Source organism: Mus musculus, chromosome 10, assembly GCF_000001635.26.
Source record: "Mus musculus strain C57BL/6J chromosome 10, GRCm38.p6 C57BL/6J".
In the NCBI taxonomy this organism is placed as follows: Eukaryota; Metazoa; Chordata; class Mammalia; order Rodentia; family Muridae; genus Mus; species Mus musculus.
The window spans coordinates 111,684,726-111,705,002 of NC_000076.6; the positions used below are offsets into that span (position 1 = coordinate 111,684,726).

At 43.2% G+C, this 20,277-nt stretch overlaps 1 long non-coding RNA gene across 2 annotated transcripts in view; it reads left to right on the top strand.

The window, feature by feature from the left end:
* The first annotated feature begins 308 nt into the window (after positions 1–308).
* Gm30624 overlaps positions 309–20,277 on the top strand; it is a 46,322-nt gene continuing 26,353 nt past the window's right edge. The window contains exons 1-2 of one of the 2 annotated variants that reach the window (XR_001779641.2): positions 309–451; positions 3,609–3,722. This is a non-coding gene — a long non-coding RNA (predicted gene, 30624). The remainder of the gene's footprint in view (positions 452–3,608; positions 3,723–20,277) is intronic. The other variant, XR_003948941.1, reaches the window with a different exon arrangement.

Consider the following 20,277-nt stretch of genomic DNA (forward strand, 5'->3'; position numbering starts at 1 on the left):
CAAGTCAAGGATTTTGGTGAATTCATTTGGAAGAAGAGTAATGAGTCAAGAAGATGACTCTGATAAGAAAATGAAGAAGACATAGAGGCTACCCGGCAAACAGAAGCAACCGGGTGACTGGATGCAGACAACAGTGTGGGTCAAAGGCTTCGCAGTTTTTATGAGGTCGAAAAGCAGGTTTGAAGGCTCAGCAGAGAGAGAGAGAGAAAGAGAGAGCAGGAAGTTTAAGTAGGTTGTGTGGTCAATCTGTGGGATCATAGAGATTTAAGTTCTCAACAGTAAAGCAGTCCTGTGAAATGGCCAGTTTCAGGGTGTGGTTATGCACATGGGTGACAGAACTGGAGTAAAACTGAGGTCCTTGGCAGGAGGAGGCTTAAGAACTGCAAGGTCAGGCATTTTGTGGAGCAGCCACATGGACTCCGAGATCACCCAGGCTGATCCTGTGACTAAGGTGTGGTGAGAATGTGAATCACAAGTTTTTCCCTATTTGGGGGTAAATGAGAGAGAGGAGTTAGGCAACACAAGAGAAAAAGACATTTAGGATTATACAACAGAAGTGCATGCTGGGGGTCAGGGTTTGTCAGTTAAGTGAAGCCTTATTGAACAGGACACTAGAAAGCTAGTTGTCCTACCTCCAAGTCCCTTGTCAAGTGAGGCTTGGGAGGTAGGCTGCCCTGTGTGGCTCTAAAGCAACAGAGGGCCCAGCAGGACAATCTGATGTGGGTCGAGGGATGATAGAAGATTTCCTTCTGGAGGCAGACAGTGAACAAAACTTTGATGATCCCAAAAAATGGAATTCTAGAGGTGATGGCAGAAAGGTTTGGCTGTGAATAGTGGTGGGGGCATTTGTTTCTCTGGTCATCCGAGTATTTGTTTAGTGGAGTGGTGAGCACCAGATAGACCTTGCTGTGGCTTACCCTTGGGAAAGTGGCTGACAATGACAGGGATGCCTGGCATGAGAGTCACAGAGCTCACGCATTGCAGGGGAGTTTGGAAACAAGATTCTCTGATGCCAGCTCTGGTGTTCCCAACGGGGCAAGAAGCCTAGTGACTCTAGCAGTCCGTGACCTTGCTGCTCAGGTGGCAGAGCACGTTTTTTGTCTCAGATACTTGTGAGTGAGACATAGTTTCTTCCTGATGCTGAAGATGTTTGCAGTGATTGTCCTATGAGCTGTAGATGCTCTCCCTGCCTCCTTCCCTCTCCCTTCCGTTCTCTCTGTTTCTTTCTGTTTTAAATGATGTTTTTATTAACTCTTTGGAAATGTCATACAGTGTAATTCGATCATATTTATAACCCCAGGCATCTTCTCCTAGGGCCTTCTGTACCTCCCTACCCACTCAGTTTCATTTGGGTAGGTAGATACAAAACAAACAAACAATAGAGTCTAACCAAGGCCTCAGTTTTCTCCTTAGAAGGACATAGTGAATAATTCAGAATTCCTGTTGATCATCGTGACTTCTAATGCTAATATATATGCAGTTCATAGCCTAGAGCCTAGCACACAGTGGGTATTTAGTAAATGGTGGCCATTGCTTTTCCTCATGAAGACCACAGAGACTAGACTTAGCCAGGGTTGAATACAAATAAACACCGAATCTTGGCAACAGTTTTGTGACACTTGTCAGATGAATGAATTAAAATTCAGTGTGATCCCGTGGATTGTCCAAGGTCAAGTCCTAGTAAGATAGGTTGACTGATCTCCCATTGGCAGATGATCCTAGGCATATCATTTAGAAATTAAAGGAAAAAAATTGCAGGATTTTTAAATTACCTCCGTGGCTTATGGTGACCCTGAGATCAGATAATATTTTGGGTTTGTCTCAAGGCCCTTGAGTCAAACTACACTTCCTTTTACCTTCCTTAGCTTTCAGGGACACAAAGAGAAATACACATAGGTAAGGGGGAAACCGTACTCAGAGTGATTGGTTGGTTATTCGTAAAGAGTCGGCAATTAGGCTCTAATGAGATAATTAAAGCTGTGCCAAGGGAGACAGAGACTGATTTGTACTGTCAAGGGGGAGCGCTGAGCAACTGAAATTTCACACAATCACACTTTTCCTGATTCAAGCAGATCAAAATTCATTTAGTTAGCAGCGAGCAGAGGCACCCCACTGGCTCCCTTAATTACAACACAGGGGGCCCTCTATGTAAACACTACAGGAATGTTACATATGATAATTCATAAATCACATGACTGTAAGTTTCCTCTTGGGTGGACATTAGATTGCAGACCAGTGCAGAGTTCTTTTTTTCCTAGACAGGCAATCTTCCTTCATTTACTCATTGATCATAGATGCATTGTGTTACTTCGGGTAATTTTTTTTTCCCACAGTTCACAATCCTCCAGTATTTCTATTCTTTTCCAGACCAGAGATGAAGTGTGTCTGTTTCTAATCACCTTAGGGGCTCCCCTGAGCTTTGGATGGAAGCTTGGAGGTGGTGGGGTTCTATTCATTTTTGGTATAAGTGAAAAGAAAAAGAAAGAAACAAAGGAAGATGGAAAAAGCAGAAACAGAGCTTTGAGAAGGTCTTTCTTTCCTTCTTTCTCTCTCTCTCTCTCTCTCTCTCTCTCTCTCTCTCTCTCTTTCTCTTTCTCTCTCTCTTCCTTCCTTCCTTCCTTTTTTTTTTTAAATTATCTTTTCTGATACTACATGGCTAGATAATAAAAGGTTCCATGAGAAAGATTAAGGCCAGAGGCCATACTGTGATGAGGAGAGCCAGGGTGACGTCGGAAGCCTACGTGGCAATTTGGGGGGTGCAGGAAAGGGAGGAATTACTAGTTTCCATCTTGTGCCTCATGGGTGTGTGATACAGTCGATTACTTTGCAGGGTGTCAGGGATGGAGGGGTACAAGTTGAACTGATAGAGTTTACATATCTAAATTTAAATATTGCATTATAGTTTTTAAAGCAAACCAGGACATCAGTTCTATTTTCTTTATACTTCTAGCAGAACCCACTTAGCCCTTACTCACCACTCCAGCTCCAACAGGTTTCAGAACCCATCTGGGTTGTGGCCAGAGCTAACCCCAGGAGCCTTGCTTTTGCTGTTGCACGGGCAGGAGGCGCCTAAGAGCTTTTCCCTCCCCTTCACATGTGGCTCCTACCTTCAGCTTGCCTCTGGCCTGTGCCTCTACAGTCCTTAATAGCCTGTCAGGTGGCCTGTTAGGAGATGAAGACTCCCATCTTCTTTCTCATCTCCCTGAGAACGTTCTTTCTAGCATCCCTGTTTTTGTTTTCCTGTAGATCAGCAGACTGCATCCTTCCTAACACTGCAACCCTTTAGTACAGTTCCTTATGTTATGGTGACCCCCACCCATAAAATTATTTTGCTACCGCTTAACAACTGTAATTTTTGCAACTGTTATGAATTGTAATGTAAACATCTGAGATGCAGGATGTCTGATATTCAACTCCCAAAGACGTCTGGACCCATAGGTTGGAAAACCCTGCTCTAGAGTCTTTGGCTGGAGCCATAGTCCTGACCCATCTTGTGTTTTGGTCCCAGAGAATGGTGTTTGTAAAATGTTGCTTCTGGTGCTGAGTGACAGTAAATCTCAATATTGCCAACTGTCCATTGAATGCCTACATCTTTCTATTTATTCCAGGCCCAAACAGAAGTAAGCACTGACAGCACAAACTGATCGAGGCGTGTGGAGGTTCATGGTCATTCTTGCCTGTAGAGCATCCTAGAAAGGCACTGTGTCTTTGCAAGAATACAGGTGGGGCAAGGCTCTTTTCTGTTTGCCATAGCCTGGGGGGGGGGGGGGAGTTTTGTTACTCTCTCGGAAGTGGCCCTAACAGAACCTTGGTACCATCATTTGGTGATTAATTCTCTCTTGACTTTTAAGGGTGGTTTGAGGCTATACCTGGCTTGGTTTTCCAAATTAGACTAGTTCTTTTGACCTTGCATATAACTCAGCCTGAAGAATGAGCCTCTTCTGTGGTCTTCTTCCATTTTGAATTGGATCTTAAACTATTGGTTGTTGAGATCAAAACATATTTTGTACCATAGTTTAACCTAAGTTCTCTTAGCAAGTTTCCATTACAAAAGGGTTTTGCTTTGTTTTGTTTTTTGCCCAGTAGATGTACAAGCAAATATAGACCATTTGCAAAGCTACTATATATATATATATATATGTTTGGGTTTGTGTGAGCTTATATATATACATGTTTATGCAGTCCTCTAGGACTGGAGATATAGGCAATTGTTGGCTTGCTAATGTGGACTCCAGGAACTGAACTTTGGTCCTCTGCAATAGCAGTAAGTGTTTTTAACCACTGAGCCATCTCTACAACCCCAAATGGGCAGTTGTTTTGCCACATTTTATAGTGGGAGTCATGGGCAATGGAGAACACACTGTTTAAAAGAAAAAAGCCAGTATGAACATTTTATGCTGCCTTTCAAGCTCTAAGCTCTAGTGCTCAGGCTGAGTCCCTTGCGTCACAAAGCTCCAGGTTGCTCATTGCTGCTGTTCCAGACTCAAGTTTCTCTACCTTGCTAGGATTAAGCTGTATTGGCAAAGTTCCATTGAGGCAGTATCTTACAAATTGGATCATGTCAGATATATGCCATTACTAAGTAATTTCAGGGAAAGAAGAGATTAGAAGATTTTTAAACGACAGGACAACATGTCCTCCTTCAGCCCTGGATATCTCATTGAATGTCTCCTCCTCTCTCTCTTCCTTCTAAGAAGAGGCCATGAATTTGAAGAAAGAGTGGAGAGGAGTGTATGTTAGAGTTTGGTGCAAGGAGAGGGAAGGAAGAAACATAATTATATTATAATATCAAAATTGACAAGTAAATACCGATTTGGGGGGTGGGGGGAAGAAGTATCTAAACTGAGACTTGAGCTTGTAAACCATCACTGTCCGGGGATAGCCAGGAAAGCAGCAAGATGCAGCTGTTTTAGGGTGGCCCAATACAGAAGAGTAAGCCAGCCACATAGTCTCCTAGTTTTGCTTGGTTTGTAATCACATCGGGTTCACGAGCACAACTGTTTAAACTTGCTGTTCCAGAACCTCATTAATCTTTGCTATCCGTTCATCTCCTGTTTCCAAATATGAGCTCACCCCGAGGTTCTGCCCAGTGGCGAGCAGCTGGGAAGCATCCCCTTCTCTCCATCTAAGAGAGTCAGTGTGGAAGGCCCTCCCCCACCGTGCTCCGAGCTGGGGCTTGTTTCTGAGCGAGATTTTTAGAATGAATCACTGTGGAGTGTGGGGATTTGGTGTGGGTTACTAGCCAAGCAATTATCTGACCGTGTTTAGTTCAGAACTGCAGACTTTGGAAAGAACTATAGCCCATGCCCTGGAACATGAGCTTATCACAGGACAAGATCAGAGTTATGGATCCTAGTTGTTCTTTTTTTTCAAAACTTTTGTATGTCTTTCTCCCCAGCTGACCTCCCAAGTATTTCAAGGGTGACTTGGGGTAAGATTCAAAGCCATAAACTAAGGAGTAATTTAGAGCTGGATTTTTCAGTAAGGGTCTAAATTCCTCTCTTTGTTCTCCAAAGATCTGTCTGACTTTCCTTTGCCACCTCAGACAAACAAGAACACTGATCCGTTTGGTCTCATTGGCCAAGGGTCTCATCCCTCTGGTCACACAGGTCACTTCTGGACCATGAGTTGTAAGTTATATTGCTGACATACATTTCTGAAGATTGACCATCTCTTGTTTTAGTTTTTCGAGGTAGGACGCTGCATTTGGTTTTGCGATGGTCTTTTTCTCACTTTCTTTTGGAAGATGTTTCAGCTAATTGAACCCTCAGGAAGTCCTAGCTGTTATCCCTTGTTGGACTTGTGATGGAATACCATGCAAAGTGGCCTTCAGGTCTGAATGCTACAGAGGCATTTAATAATGAGACCCTCTCAGAGACTGAGAAAGTTGAATTCATCCAGCTGACTTTACACCGGCTGAACTGAGAGCTGAAGGAGCATGCTCAGATAGAATACACTAGAGTATTTCTCCCAAAGAGGAGAGAAGAGCAAAGGGAACAGTTCTCCCAAAGTGAGGTTAGTTGAGAAAGCAATGGCAAGACGAGGAGCACCCAAGGAGCTTGCAGGAAGTGATGTGGGGACTTGAGTTTTATTTTGTATTTGCTTATACTTGTACATTTTCAACTGTGCCAGTAGCTCTAAAAACAAGCAAAAAGGAAAAACCCCTTTTGCAGAAGGAAAAGTTGAGGATACAAGGACATCTATCTTCCTCTTCTCCCTCCCCAGGTACAAGCTCACGGAGTATATAATGTAATAAGTAAGACGAGTTGTTGTTCTTTCTGGGGGCCCATGCTTCATGCATTACAAGCATCATTTAACTCTTCCCTATAAGGCAGGTATATAAACATGCCATTTTAAAGACTCTAAACCTAAGGGTCAAAGGAGTTGAGTTGTCCATGGTTGCGTGACTCGGAAGCAGAAGAACGGTTCTCCCTGATTTAAGCCCACTCTCTTAGAAACATGTCTGCCTTCTTGGCTCAGGTTGTCAGTCCTGTGTACTTTTGGGAACCAGTGCCCTGTCCAGGTATCACAAAGTGATGAGGCAGCTTGAGGTCAACAAGGAGGACAGAAAGTCACCTCTGAAACACACCACTCACAGCTCAGCTTCCTCTTGCAGGGCACAGGATGCAGACCTTTTTCAAAATAAGACCTTTAAGATGAGTTACTTGGGAAAATGTGTGGTAATAAGTATGACACTGAATGATGTGCAGGGTGCCCATGGATTTCTGAGGTAGTGTTTAAAGACACATGGAGGACCTTAACAAGTACCATAAAACTTCATGGCAGAAGAGAAAACTATGAAGGGTCAAAGGGTATTTATATAAGTATTACGATTCTGACTGACAGTGATGCTCAGAATTTAACAGGCTTGCTCAGACTTGACTGGACCTCTATTGTGCTATTTGAAGAATGCAGAGCTACTGTGTCTCAGAGAACTGAAAGATGTTACATAGTAGAAGAGACCAAAAAAAATGCCAAGGAGAACAGCTGTTGTTAATATTTATCATAACCTGGCTGCATACCGGTGGGTGAGCCAGGTACACATACACAGAGAGGAAGTACTAGAAACATCTGGAAAGGCCCAGAACTGGTGAACACTTGCTACCCCCACAAGACACAAGGCAATGTGTGGTTGATTTTGTCATCTGAATCAACATGAGTATGAATGACTATGTTCAATATGGTTTCATATGGTCTAGCAAAATGTTTGGCTTCAAAATCTTTGTAATGTCTAGCTTGTTGATTCCTTGCATTGTTGAAGCATGTGACCAAGTCTTCTTGAGGCAAATACAGTTATAGATTATAGATCTCTCTGAGAAAGGTGAGCAGGGTCTCTGCTTATTTAGCAGGGGTGTGCACATCTGCATCAGGACTATCTGCAGTACAGAAAGTGGATAAGGGGTCTTGGGAATCTCTCTGTGAAGTGCTAAGTCACAACAATTCTGTTCCATGCGCCCCCCCCCCATCTCTCTTGTTCTTTCTCTCTCTGTCTCTCTGTGTTTACATACAATTTAGGGGGGGTGGCCATTTCTGATCATCTAGAAAGCAAAAAACCCAGGAAACAAAGTGCATAATTCTTCACAAGCATTTGTACTGACGACACTCAATGTCTCTCAAAGACTAAGTCTCTGTATATTCTCACTTGGTCAGCATTGGATGGTAGAGCTAAATGAGTTTTGGAACTGTAAATTTGAGCTTACATTGTGTGCCCTTACCTGACATCTGCATTGAATTGAAAGAATTTAAAATTGGAATTTAAATTGGAAGAAATTAAAATGTATATCCTTGACTCCATCTCAAATTTATATAGAAAATTAAGAATGTAAAGATTCACCTCTAGTCATCTAGCTAGATGCATCTGGTTTAATGTTTTGTCTCATTTTCTTTTATTCTTTCCTCTCATTTAACTCATTTAGATCAGGATCATCAAATTCACCAAGGTTAAAATAGATGCAGTGCTACTACTTAGTATATAGATAGTATTTAAAGTTCATTAATCGCACTAGTAATGTTTTCATATTGGCTTTCTCCCCTGAACCAGTGTCCCAGTCTTGCCATATATCTTATGATGTAGTGTATGTTAGCCTGGACCTAGCTAGGTAGCTCAGACTGGTCTTAAATTCACCACTGTGCTGCTTCTACCACTCAAGTGCTAAGATTACAAAAGCAAGCTGCTCTTCTAGATTCAAGGCACTTCTTTTTTTTTTTTTCTTTTTTATTGGGGATTTTCCTCATCTACATTTCCCATGCTATCCCAAAAGTCCCCCATACCCTCCCCCCGACTCCCCTACCCACCCATTCCCACTTTTTGGCCCTGGCGTTCCCCTGTACCGGGGCATATAAAGTTTGCAAGTCCAATGGGCCTCTCTTTGCAGTGATGGCCGACTAGGCCATCTTTTGATACATATGCAGCTAGAGTCAAGAGCTCCGGGGTACTGGTTAGCTCATAATGTTGTTCCACCTATAGGGTTGCAGTTCCCTTTAGCTCCTTGGGTATTTTCTCTAGCTCCTCCATTGGGGGCCCTGTGATCCATCCATTAACTGACTGTGAGCATCCACTTATGTGTTTGCTAGGCCCCGGCCTAGTCTCACAAGAGACAGCTATATCAGGGTCCTATCAGCAAAATCTTGCTAGTGTATGCAATGGTGTCAGCGTTTGGAGGCTGATTATGGGATGGATCTCCAGATACAGCAGTCACTAGATGGTCCATCCTTTTGTCTCAGCTCCAAACTTTGTCTCTGTAACTCCTTCCATGGGTGTTTTGTTCCCAATTCTAAGAAGGGGCAAAGAGTCCACATTTGGGTCTTCCTTCTTGAGTTTCATGTGTTTTGCAAATTGTAACTTATATCTTGGGTATTCTGGGTTTCTGGGCTAATATCCACTTATCAGTGAGTACATATCATTTGAGTTCTTTTGTGATTGGGTTACCTCACTCAGGATAATGTCAGGGCACTTCTTGTTTAAGATAGTCGACACACAATTTTATTTCTACCCTCAGAGAATCACAAAGTCACAGAATATAAGGCACAGCAGCATGCTTAATGGATGGGAAATTCTGTTGGACACTGAGCCTGGAGGGTAGAGCCTATAAAGGACAGCAAGAAGTTTGACCACAGAGGGAGGTCTGGCATGGGTAGGATACCACTTCTGAAATAGCTGGTTAGCACCAGCAAACCAGGACCTCCATCTGAACTTAGCCAATCCCCAAACTCATGACATTCCAAGCCTACCATGGTTTTGGCAGACAGATATGGTTCTTGGCTCCAGCCCTCCTTCAAGGAGTCTAGCACATCTGTGTGGGGTCATTCACAAGAACTGGGGTAATTCTTGTCAGACCCAGGACTTTCTAAGACTTAGTCTAAGAGCTCTGAGGATGAGGGACAAGGAAAGGCAGAGGAAGTCCTGGCCTTGGCACCTTCTAATTACATCTTTTTCAATGATTCTAGGTGACCTATTGTGTATCTTCCAGTCCTTAATGTTCTTGACCTCGCTCTTCTGGGGCTGAATTACCTCTAGGTTTCCTTCTGGCTTTTGTATTCTGGGAATCTCTGTTGCCTACATTTTTGTAAAAGTGTGAATTAAACTCGCATATTAAGATGAATTACCCAAGGGGCTGGACATATTACAGAAGAAAACTCCTCAGGGCCCCAACAAGCCTGCCTTTTTGGAGCCTGCTTTCTTTTTACAGCTGTGCAGAGAGCTATCTGCACACAAGCTATAACTTCATATGACTAATGGTAACCATGGTGACCACTAAATATTCCTTCTAGACCTTGCATCTGCACAGCTCACTGGAGCAGAGGAAATAAATGTTGCTGCTTTGAAAAATGATAAAAATAATCCCAGCTAGCTACAGGCTGGGAAAGAAAGGAGAACTCTTACACCTGAAGGTCAAACCATTTCATCTTTTTTTTTTTTTTTTTTCTCAAGGCTTTCACGAACCTCGGGAACTTTGGTTACCCACTGAATGGAGAGGTCTCAGGCCTGTGGGTTTATCATTAGGAGAAGCATCTGAGTAATTTTTAAAGAGGATTCTGGGGTCCTGACAATATATGATGACCCCTATGTTGAAATAGGAATGTGAACATTAGAACACAGAGAGAGAGCGAGACTCCCCTCAGGCATCCAACAGCTCAGGGTATGTCAAGTTGTGTTATTGGTTTAAGGGAAGACTAGCCAAGGTCAAGTGGGGGGAGGGGGGCTGACAAAACAGAGGCCAAGAGTGAGGAGGCTTGCCTGAGAAAGCAGGGGATGGGAAAACACAGGCAGAGAGGCTATCGAGGACTAATGCTCCAGTGAACAGAAACCTGCACAGGGCAGCTGAACGCATAAACTCTGAGGTAGAATGGAGAATAGGTTGATAGCATCTAGGATAAACATGAGGTACCAGCCAGGAATTCTAAAGCCTTCTAGACTAGCCCAGGACAGCCATGCAGGAATATGAATGAACCTATTAGTCACTGGTGATAGACAGAAGTATAAGGACCTGGGGATGGTGTGACCCATCTCAAGATATTAACCCATTATTAGCAGGAGAGAAGACATATCCAGAGCTCTCACATTTTGATGGAAGTGAGAAGTTTGGATTGCTTTAAATGTGAAATTCTTAATTATGAATGCAGACACGGTATGGCTTGTCATTTTGCAACCTCTGAAGTTATGGGTGACCTTTTGGGAACAAAGGTAGAAAATGCTAAAGAGATAAGAACTCTATACACAATGACCATGAGACCACAAACCTTCAGTTGTTGTTGATGTCTATGATGGCCTCTGAAACTGCACTCTTCAGTGGTTACATTGTGTGTGGTTTGGAGAAAGTTGCCAACAGAAAGAAGAAAGTCGTTATGGGCAGATTTGAATGTGGGGTGCAGAAATATATACACCACAGTCTGTCTGTGCGTAGACACCTTTTAAAGTGGTTCCTCTGTCTCCCACAATACCCTTCTCAATGACTTCTTCTAACCTGAACTGCAATAGGTATGTATGCAGTATGTAGATAGAATAGGAGACTGCAGTAGTATTTAGAACTGGATGTTGAGCCAGTCATTTGTTTTAGAGGAGTCTGGCCTCCACAGATAAATGGAAAACTCCTGACACATATGAAGAACAAAAGGACAGATGAGATGACCAGTCTCTGAAAGAAGGCAAAAAGCCAACACACACAGACATGACCCCAAAGGTGACTGTGGCTTGCCCAGGGGATCTGAGTGTTGGGTGTTTTAGAAGCAGAGGATCCTTTGAGTCTTTGGAAGGTCACAGTGGCTCTCTAGATCACGGAGTCACTAAAAGCAGATCTGAAAACTTGAGAGAAGAAGAGGGACTTGGAATCCCAAGTCCAGACAGAGCTGAAGAGATATTTTAGGGCAGGGCCAGCCTCCTGTGAAACACCCTTATAGGGAACTGCTGTGGTACACGATGAGAAGCAAAGGGAATTTATCCTTCCTTTTATGATGGATTGAAGCTTCAATTATGATGAAAAAATTGAGAATACACAAATCAACTTGAAAAAAGAGATAAGCTTATTAACATGAGTATGCACATGGCATAAACACATAATATGGAATTCAAAGAATAAACAGATGGTTAAGGTTTCAATACACTCTTCATAGGGGAGAAAGAATGGTGTGTGTGTGTGTGTGTGTAGGCATATTTAGAGGGACAGCTAATGTATTTTTGCATAAACAAACAGGCCTTGCTTATTTTGGTTTTAGGATGTCTTCCAGGAGCTCAGCTGTTAAATGGCTGTTCTCCAGTTTTGTGTTACTGGAAGGTGATGTGAAATTTATGAGGTGGAAATGCTTGGTGGCCTGCTGGTCACTGCTTCTGGGTCTTTGGAGCAGATTTCAGAACATGGGCCATGAAGTAAACAGCTTGGCTGTGTCGTGTGCCTCTGCTATGATGTACTGCCTCAGACCCAAGGTGACTCGGCCATTTCATGATGGCAGAATCATGGGCTGACACTGTAGAAGTCCTGGCAAGCAAAGGCACTCAAACAAAGTATCCTCCCTTTGGCTGTCAGGCTATTGACACAATGGACCTAAGAACTTGGAATTTCCTCCCAGAATCTCATGCTGAAGTCTGGTGCCAGCCAGGAGCTTGTTTTTTGTAAATAGATTTCAAATAGTTTTAACAGCTTATTAGACCTCCTCTTAGGAGAAACTTCAGCCAAGACAACGACAGGTCACTGATAAGGGGATCTGCACTCTGACCTGCTTAGCTATATGCCTCAGGTCCTTTATTTACATCTAAATCTCATATCAGCATCCTAAAGATGGAGCTGAGGGGCTATCATTGAACCTCCTTATCTGGTCAGTGAATTAGTTACTTTTTTGTTGTGATCAAACACCATGTCCAATAGCAAGCAACTTAAGGATTTATGGTTCCAAAGATTAAGAGTCCATTGCGGTGAGGAGGTCTAACAGGAAGTGTTAGTTAGGCATGGTGGCAGGAAGAGGAAGCTGAGAGTTCACATTTCAACCACAAGCACAGAGCAAACTGGGAATAGAGTGAGGCTTTAAAAGCTCTTGAAATCTGCCCCCAGGGACACACTTCCTCCAGCAAGGATTCACCTCCTAACCACTCCCCTAACAGCGCCATCAACTGGGGAGCAACTGATTACAAGAGCCTATGGGGGACATTTCTTATTTAAACCAACATAGCCACAAGGGCTGAATCTCCATTCTCTCCCTTCCTTGTCTCTTTAACTGACTAAGGAGGGGTGGCTAAGCATAGGATTCTAGGGCTGCAAGGGCTCAAACTCTGCCTTCAAATAGTTTGGTAACAAGACCTTTAAAACTGAGTCCCATAAAAGCCTTTTCTCTTGATAAGTTGATTTGTCTCAGGGGCTTTGTTACAGTCATGGAGAGATGACTAATTTGAGCCTGAAAAATAGACAACGAGTGACCTCAGATAAAGTTCCTCAAGGCTGTAGCTGTAGGGGTGACAGATGGCTTTCAGCCTCTTCTGAAGTATGAATTTCATCTTCCGTTGTCAATGAAGTCTTAGCAAGAAGGTGACTGAAGGTGACTAGAGTCATCCTTATTGATCTGCTCTTTAGGCAAATAAGAGCGATTTCCAGAGAGCCCATCCCAGAGAGCACTGCAACAGGTTTGAGGGAGTGAGTGGGGCAAGGCAGAGGGACCTTGTATCTCTGTCTTTAGTTAAACATGTAAAACACCATACATTGGGAGTATCATTCGCTGAAACCCAATACCATGGTAGCTTACAAGCACTGTGGCAAGTGTCTTAGTTAGGGTTTTCATGGCTGGAAAGAGACACCATGACCAAGGCCACTCTTATAAAGGAAAAACATTTCATTGGGGCTGGCTTGCAGTTTCAGAGGTTCTGTCCATACTCATCACAGTGGGAAGCGTGGCAGCAGGCAGGCAGACATGGTGTGAGAGGAGCCAAGAATTCTATATCTTGATCTGAAGGCAGCCAGGAGGATGGTCTCATTTGCATTGAGCAGAGCCTGAGCACTAGGAGCCCTCAAAGTCTGCCTACACAGTGACACACTTCCTCCTACAAGGCCACGTCTATTTCAATAAGGCTACACCTAATAGTACCACTTTCCATGGGCCAAGCATATTTAAATCACCACAGATAGCAAGTTTTTTGCAAAAACCATCCCAGAACCATCCTGGGTTTGTATAGCTCATTGCATGAACTTAGGGTAAGAAACAGGGACAAAAAACAAAACTCAGGGCAGGTGGCACATAGGGGGAAACGACAACAGCTAACTGTCGGAATACAAAATGTTCTCCATGGGCTCATGTTTTGAACACTTGGTTCTCAGTAGGTGATGCTCAGGTAGCTTGTGGAGGTTGCTGGATGGGCGCCTGACTGGAGGATGTAGGTTACTGGAAGCGCTCCTTCAGGGTCTGTTCTGTCATCACCCAACCCTTGCTTGATGTGAAGAACTTTCTCTGCTACTTACTTCTGCTTCAAATGTATTTTCCCAGTCCATCGGGACCCAGGACCACAGACGACTCTTTGAAAGTGTGAGACAGAATAAATGCTTCATCCTCTAGTTTGCATCTGGTCATGGTTGCACAGAAGCCTGAGTATATAGCCTACTGCCCACGTCGCAAGTTTCACAGTTTTCCTACTCTCCCTCTCAGCTGCATCAACTTTCCTCCTGGTGATGTGGATATGAGGACCAGGATCAAGGAATACCAGAAGCACCGTAAAGATGCTGGAAATATGCCTGAAGCTGGGGCATATTTCCTCTTTGAGGAAGGTGCGCGGGCAGGTATATCTGGACACAGCTACAGCTCAGATTTACCGGAAAAGCACCTGTTTGCCTATCTGCTTTGTCTAGGTAGTGGTTACATGGGATCTCAGGCATGCACAGAGGATTTAGGGATGGCATAGCCTTTGACTCATAAGTGCTATGTTTGCCTTGCTTAATAGATAGCTGTATAGTTGTCTGGCTCTTGACTCTAGAGTGTATATGATGTTCTGGCCAGGCTGGTGGGTGGTAGCATGCTGTAGCTCTTCCTTAGGACTTCTGCAATGGTAGCCAGGAGGAGAATCTGTTACCTTGCTAGGATGGGTATGTGGTAATTTCCATGAAACTGGAATGGGTTCATATAAACCAGTCAAGGGGGGATGGGTTTGGCATGACTTTCCTTTCTTAAGAAAGCAAGTCAGTACCATTTGTGTGTAGTCTTTAGACTTATAAATGCCCCAGGCATGCATATATTGGGTAGGAGGAAATGCCAAGAGAAATGAAGGGCACATTTGTATAGAAGGGCAGAGAGAACAAGTCAACTCATAAAGGGAGGGAGACAGTCAGAGAGCAGGAAGAGCCAGGAAATGCTGTGCAGAAGGCACTGTGTTCCACAAGTCTTTGCTGAATTCAGAGAGGCCACTCATATATCACAGAGAGACAATCTAAATAGTTACACCTATCTAGAGAGAGATGGGGGCAAAGCCGGAATGCCGCTACCACTCAGGGTGTCTACTCTCTGGTGTGTCCATAGTCCGCTGCAAAGAACGGTGTGAGAGAGAGACCAAGATGTGGGCTTGATAGACAGTCAAGATCACAGCCCTTCAGATTGGGACTAATAGCATCCTACTACCTGCCCCTCTTCCCTCGGCACTTCTGAAGGGTTTGCCTATGTGCACTTTCATGCTCAGATGTCTAATTCTGACTCGGAAAATTGCTAGTTTCAACTCCTTTGCCAGATGGCTGAGGAAAGAGCAATTGACTGTTCGTGCTAAATGTCTGTGTCAGAGCCCAAAGCAGCCGATTCCAATTAACATAAAGAGCAGAGTGGTTGGTTCTCTTAACAAACGGAAGCTGTGTAATATGAAAGGATGGGGCTTGTAAAAGTGAAGTGATGGGGATGTGGAGAGGGGGAGACTGCAGCCTCCTAGCAGGTAAAGGCAGGCTCTTGTCTCAGATGCCCGCCACCCAGTTGGGGCGCTGGGCTCTATGGAATGACAGGAATATCAATCAGAGTCTCTGAGAAGCCTTCATCTCCAAGGACCCCCCCCCCCCACCTCCCCGCCCCCCCTGTGCCCTTGGTTTCTTTCTGCTTAGCTGGGCAGAACTAGTGGATCTGGGAGTCACATGGCAGACGAGGCTTTGTTTGTTTGGGTGGCTCGCCATAGCTGTGTCAGCGTAGTCAGATGTGAGGCACTTCGTGGAAGAAGTGATGGTCTTTTTAATAAATGAGATGGATAAAGCTTTCTGCTTTTTAAAGTGATTTTTTATAGGTATTCTTTGAGATTGAAATTTAAATATCTGGACAGAATATTAGTCCATCCCTCCTTCTTTCCATCTACTGTTTCTTTCTTCCATGAATATTCATGTTAATTAGTTTCTATTTTTTCACAAGGCTTACATATGGAACACACACAATATATGCATACATATATATAAACATAAGCATATGGTTTCCCCCTTTTGTATTTTCCCTACAAATGGTGGCATATTATATAACCTATTTTGCACTATTGGGGTCACTGAACAATGCCTTTTGGGGCTCTTTCCATATTAACACTCAGAGAGCATCTTCTGTCCCCCTCCCCTATACTATACTCGCTCATATGAATGCCACAGTTCACTTGGCCAGGATGGCCTTAGGCTCGGGCTCTGGATTTCCAGGCTTTCGCTTATTTGTTCTGTTGCTATCACAAATCTCTCTCTGGCACACAACTTTTGGAAATCTGGGTTTTGATTCCTCTGTTCACATTGGGAAGCCAGCTCCCTGTGCCTTGAGCAAATCCCTGAAATGTCTGGGGATAACGTTGTCTGACTTGATTCAAACACAGGCTTTTGAAAACCTTTCTGGCCGGATTTCTCAAGGTGGACCGATGCTGGGGAGAGCTGGGCCTCTTTTAAAAGCATTTATATTAAGTGTATGCTAAATAAAAATGGCCATAGTTCTGGGACGGGGGTGGGGTGGGGGTGGGGGTGCTAGAGGTTTCTGAAGATGAGTTTCTGACTGGCGTCTCAAAACCGCTCTGCCCTAATCTTCAGACCTGCAGAGATGATGAAATCTGGTCTCTCTGTTTATGTTAGGAAACCATAATATTTCTAAAGATGGTAAAAAAAAGCAGAATGTTTCCCCATCAGCCTCTGATTGCTTGACCCGTGAGAGAGATTCACACAGGCATTAGGGCTTTTGGTTTCAACCCTGAGGTGGCAGCTCTGTTGCTGGACACAGGAGCTTACCCACCCAGAGGACCCCAGGGCCAGATGTTCCTGCTTCCAGTTTCCCTACTTCTTGTGAGGGAAGCAACTGACTCCTTTGTCCTGTCACTCAGACTTCATTGCTCTGTGTTAATATTGAGGTTAACGTCTAGGCATTGCCCACAGAGATTGGTGCCATCCAGAGGGAGCTGCTTTTTGTCAGTGTGACACATGGCATGTGCTGTTGACATTGCTTACCACCCACCCTCATTAATCTGCCTTTTGCTAACATAAATTGGTCCCCCACAAAGGACCCACGAGGGGCAAGAAGTGAAATTATATTTTTCTCATCTTTGTTTCTATGGCACAGGTGACCTTAAGACAAAGAAGTGATCCTGTGTGGTTTAGTGGGATGGTCTGTGTACAGTGCCTTCTCTGGCTGGTGGAGAATGGGGCTGGGGTGGCAGAAAGGATAGTAGGATTTTTTTCCCTTGCATTTTTATAACAAAATACTTGAGTTAGGTAAACTTTATTGATGAAAGAAGGTTACTCAACTCTCATTTCTGGGATTCAACATAGCACTGGCTCTGGTTCAACGCTACTGTATTATATCACAATGTGAACATGTGATATAGAGATTACCTTTGCAAACAAGATGCCGCAGGCAGACACCAGGGTCCCACATCCCTCTGAGTTGCTGCTACCATTTGCATAATCTGCCATTCCTTCCAACCGAAACTGTTCTCTTTGGGTTTAAGAGACTACACAAATGTTTTGGGCAGTCTTTTTCAACCTTCTTAACACAGTGACCCTTTAATACTGTTCCTGATGTTGTTGTGACCACCCCCAACCATAAAATTATTTTCACTGCTACTTCATACCTAATTTTGCTACTGTTATGAAACATAATGTAAATATCTGATATACAGGTTATCTGATATGTGGACCCCCATGAAAGGATTGTTTGACCTCCAAAGGGGTCATGACCCACAGGTTAAGAACTGCTGGTTTTAGAGGGATATACTTAAACCTTCTCCAAACTATAGCCAAGAGAGCATTTGAAGCATGCAGTATATTGACGCAACATTTTTAATATTGAGGATAGTAGATAAAAGTGGCCAGGAAATTTGGGTGGCTTTGCTGGACTGAAACAGACTTCCAGCTAAATGGACAGAGGGACAAGGGACATCAGTGTCACACACGCAAGGTCATGAGTTTGACCTGTAGGCAGGATGAGTTTAGAAGGGAATGCTCCCCGAGACCTTCGGGTTAACACCCTCAGTTCAGCAACACTTTGGTTTCGGTGACATGAGAATGGAGTGAAGTCCACTTAGATTTCTGACCAGCAGATCTGTGAAGCAATCATGGATCTCGTGCCAGGTTCCTGAACTTGTGATGTTTTGTGGAGAAACATAACCAGGTGTAGTCACCATCCATGTTTTACAGAATCCCAACTTTCCAGATCCTAATTTGTAGACTTCTTTGGCTGCACTTAAATGGGAGGAGATGGCCTCCGCCCCTGTCTTCATTTTCAGCGGGTGTAGGACACTGGAGCCTCAGATTTCTTTCCTCTTTTTGGCTGTGAGCTTGGCTCTGCCACTCTACCTCATTGCTTCACGGCAGGGACTTGAGTTGAATCAGCTGCTCTATAGAAAACTTTCCTTCCTACCTTAAGGCACTTTGTTTGAGACAAGGTCTCATGTAATCTAGGCTGGTCTTCAACTTTGTGTAACTTGGGTTCCCTTGAACTCCAATCATGCTGCTTCCCTCTTAGTGTTAGGATATTAGTGTGCCATTCCTCCCAGCCCCTGTGGACACGTGCATTTCTGTTCTGAAGTCACAGTCTATCTGTCCTGATGCCCCCAGCCCCCACAGATGCAGATATAGACAAAGGATAACAGGGCTTGTTAATGCAGGTCCCATCTGTGTGCTGACTGGATTCCTGACCTCGCCATATTGTTTCTGTGGTTCGTCTATTCCAGTGAGTGATAAAACCATAAAAGTAGGAATGCTTTTCCACCACTGTTTGGAAGCATCACTGTGTGTATATGGCTTTATATATGGCAAACAGTAAGTCAATAATAGTAAGCATCCAATACAAATGAGATATTCACATAGCAGCAAGAATAGTAAGATGAAGTTTTCATAGATGGATATCCTTTTTGCTAGTATGAGAATCATATCAGAGACACTTGACTTAAATAATCAGAAAAATAAATCACTAGTAGAATTGTGTAAGAACAGCTAAAGTTCCTACTTCCTCTTCCGTGGGCAAAGTATTTCTGGCATTTCGCTCAATTAACATCTTCAAAGTTGTGTGGTTTCAGAAAGCACAAGAGTAACACTCATTATTCTATATTAGATATAAGTGTGGGGTCGGAGAGATGGCTCAGTGGTTAAGAGCACTTACTGCTCTTGCAGAAAACCCATGCCCAGTTTTAATACCCACATGGCAGATCATGACCACCTGTAACTCCAGTTCTAGAGGATCTGACACCCTCTACTGGTTTCTGCAGGTTCCTCCACACAGAGGGTGCACATAAACTCACTCAGACTCACACACATACACATAAAAAATAAATATTTAAAACAAACAAAGAATCCAGTATTCAGTGTTGGGACAACCACATAAGCTTTTAGGAGACACTGTATAATTTGCCTGCAATTAAGTAAATTCAGTTGTTATATTTTTGCTTCTCCAATAATCCAAACAGTTTTAAAAAATGTATATATTTAAAAATACAACACATATAGTATATATACATATATGATTACTGAAGTCAAGCAAGTTAATATATCTGCAATCATACATAATTTTATTTTTTGTGTGTATGGCAAAAATGCCCGACTCACTCTTTTAGTAAATTTTCACCATCATCATTACCTGTAGTTTTCATGACGTATTAGCTCTCTAATCTTATTTATTCTAAGTTTCTGGTATATTGGCCCTTTTGACCTCTATCCTCTCCCCATAACATTTTTCTAATTCTGGGTCTTCAAGCTATTTTATTCTAAGGTTCTAAATAAAATGAGATCATACAACATATTTTTTCACCTCTGTGCATAACTTAGTTTACTTGAAGCTATACAACTCCAAGATAAAGCATAGAAAAATTCTTGATATGACTTTGGTAAGATTTTTTTTTAATACTCCATCAAAACCACATGTAATAACAGCAAAAATAAGCAAATGGAATACATCAAAGGGGAGAAGTACACAGCACAGGAAATGATTGGATGCCAGAGAGGACAAGGTAGACAATTGACTGGGAAGAGATATTGGGAACCATGTATTAGCTATAAATTCCTAGCCAGAACTTATAAGGGACTCCAACAGCACAATAGCACCCCAACTTCAAAGCATTCAGTGAGCAGGCAAAGGACTTGAATGGAAATTTAAAGAATAAAAATGGCCAACAGGCATGTGAAGATGTGTTCACCATCATGAAGCAAAGAGACAGCAGATACCACATGTTGGAAAGCTTTAAGGACAGAAACATACTGTTGGTGAAAATGTATACTGATATAACTACTATGAGGGTGGGGTGGAGGTCATTTATTAGTGTTGTTTCTTAACAATTTAACACACACAGACACAGATACAGACAGATACATACATACAGACAGACATACA